The following is a 2,885-nucleotide window of genomic DNA, read 5'->3' on the forward strand; positions in this document are numbered from 1 at the left end:
ATATATATATATATATATATATATATATATATATATATATATATATATATATATATGGGGGATAGCTTATTAGGATGTTGACCTTGATAAATAGAGTTTTTTTTAAATACTAGGTGCCCTTAAAGATCAGGGGTACGTTCAAGTAGAAGAATTGTATTACAGTATACAACATGTCTTATATAAGTTGTATGACGATAAAGGAGCTATGAATATGATGAAGGTGAAAAATTATTTGGGGAAAGTAAACTTGTATGTTGTACATGGCGTGGGTGAACCACAGGTTGTAGAAAATAATGTCAATCAAATTCTTTACCTTTTATGTGTTGAGATTGTTGACAACACAAACTCTATATCAAACTGGTTTTTGATGATGACAACACACTACTTAATAACAGTACATAAGTTCCAGTGTTACATGTTCAGCTGCTATACTATATTGTTTTGAACAATGACTTTGTTGAACATGTTTTGTTGATTTGCTTGTATGTTCCCTTGATTGATTATGTGCTACTACAGTAATGAAGGGCATTACCGAAGGCCACAATCCCTCGGAAAACGCCATAAGCCGTCGCTAAATACCCATTACCGAGGGCTCTGCGACGGTCAGAAGGCCCTCAGTAAATACGTCGTCGCTTTATGGCCCTCAGTAAAGCCTTCGGTATGATGCAGGGAAAAATCAGCTGTGTTTGTTTTCTTGTCCAACCACACATACCTGCAGTGTAATGTTCACAACATACACAGACCTGCATAAAAGTTTCAATCCACAAACAAACCTGCATATATATTGTCCATCCAAAAATCTTCCGTTCATTGATGAAAAATCATAAAGTACTAACATTATCATCATAATGTACTGACATCCATTATGTTCTAAAAATATCATAATAGCAATATCATCCAATTCTAAGCAAAAATAAATGTACCAATATCATAATGTACTAACATCTAAATGTACTGACATCACTATGATCAATAACAAAATGAAACTAAAATTGTACAAAGTCTTCAGATGTATCTTTATCGTCCTGCTCATCTGTAGATGGTTGGACTGGTGTGGGCTAGACTAATTTGGGCTGATGAGGGACGACGGGTGATGGGGAGGGTCGTGGCTGGGTCGGAGGGACAATGGAAGGAGTGTCTGAAGTTTGAGGCAGTGCTCTCATGACCAGGGACTTGAAGCTTGAAAACTCGTCTCTCAAGTCAGTGTATTGTTCTTTCAATGCACGGTTTTCCTGGTCACGTTGCTCTAGTAGCTTTGTCAAGCGTTGGATGGCCTCGTCAGCAGAAGGGGTGGAAGAAGAAGAAGGTTGGTGTTCAGTGTACCTCCTCTCGATGTTGTATAGTTTGCAGCAAGTTGTCTTGCACCGTAGACTCGTCCCTTTTTCTTCCCACCAACGACATCGACCCAACATTGTGTCCTACGGACATCATCTGGTGTAGGAGTTGACCCATGTTCAGATCTAACCTGTGAAAGTCTCGTAGAAAATTCTTCCTATTGAAACATTAAAAACAATGTCAGGGAATGATACAATAACATAATCATGTGGATTACTAATACTAGGAGTGCTATTTACATGAGTCTTGCGAGATCTTTCATCAACAAATTCATTAGTGCCCTTTCGAACATGGGTGTGTGCAAAGACCTCGTCAACATGGACCGCTCGTCCAAGAGCTTGTGCCTGTAACATAATTTAGACTTATTAGTTTATATGAAATAGAAAATACATAAGTTATATATGAAAGAAACAAAAAAGTAAAGAAAGTTTACCATACGAATGGCATGCTCGTGAATTGTGATCGACCCGCCAGTATGCAAGGCACCACCCTTTTCAGACGCTCTGTTCCTCTGGGCTATAGCACTCTTCTTGCGAAACTCTACTGAATTCCAATGTGCAAGCAAAGAGTTCCAAATGATTTCGCCCATCCAGTAAGGGCGTTCCCCTGCAATTCGGGCATCCCTAAACATCTCTGAGAGCCGATGAAATGCTTTCATGTGAAAATTTCTATGTATTTGACTTTCATGTTCAACTTTCCACTGCACCTTCTTTTGTATGGATGAACAAAACAAACATTGATTAAAGTGTTGTTCACCTTAAAACGCTCCCAGAATGGCTTTCTGTCGTCTATAGGTATTACTCCCCAAGTAGGCCATGGAGTCAAATAATGTTGCTTAATTGATCGTGTGATGGCTTGGGAAGGAACCCTAGATGGAATAAACCTTCATATAAAGAAATAAAAGTCATTTCAAATAAGACAATGTTTAAAACATCAATCAAAGTTAAAAAAGGGATTAAAGTCTTACCCTTTTCCATATGGCTCAATCCATGATCGATCATGGAGGAGCGGGTCAACATCATCACCATCACCAGCTGAATTTGGATCAGTAAATGGTGTGGCAGTCTCAGAAGGCGGTCTAGAAGATGAGGAAGGTATAGAAGTAGGGTCAGGAGGAGGAAGAGGCTCTTCTATAGAGGTAGGAGGAGAAGGGTGTACAATATGAATTGGGGGAGGGTGTATTGCAGGAGTGGGAGGAGGAGGGTGTACTGTAGGGGTAGGAGGAGGAGGGTGTACAGTATGAGTAGGGGGAGGGTGTACTGTAGGAGTAGGGGAATGGTGTACTGCAGGAGTAGGGGTAGGTAGTGTATTAGGCACCTTAAGTACATACTTTGCGGTCTTCCGTTGCCTTTTTTTAGGCCTAGCTACCCCCTTTCCTTTATCAGGACGGTCTGAACCTTCTCCTGTCATTACTGCATTGAATATGTTTACAAATAAAGTGAAAAAATAGAAAAGACTAAGGAAGGATCACTACAAATTAAAGTGAATTTCAAATTATTGCATAAAAAAGTTAAGATAGTCAAATTATTTCAAATAAGGAAGGATCACTC

Source organism: Vigna radiata, unplaced genomic scaffold (genome assembly GCF_000741045.1).
Source record: "Vigna radiata var. radiata cultivar VC1973A unplaced genomic scaffold, Vradiata_ver6 scaffold_213, whole genome shotgun sequence".
NCBI classification, from domain to species: domain Eukaryota; kingdom Viridiplantae; phylum Streptophyta; class Magnoliopsida; order Fabales; family Fabaceae; genus Vigna; species Vigna radiata.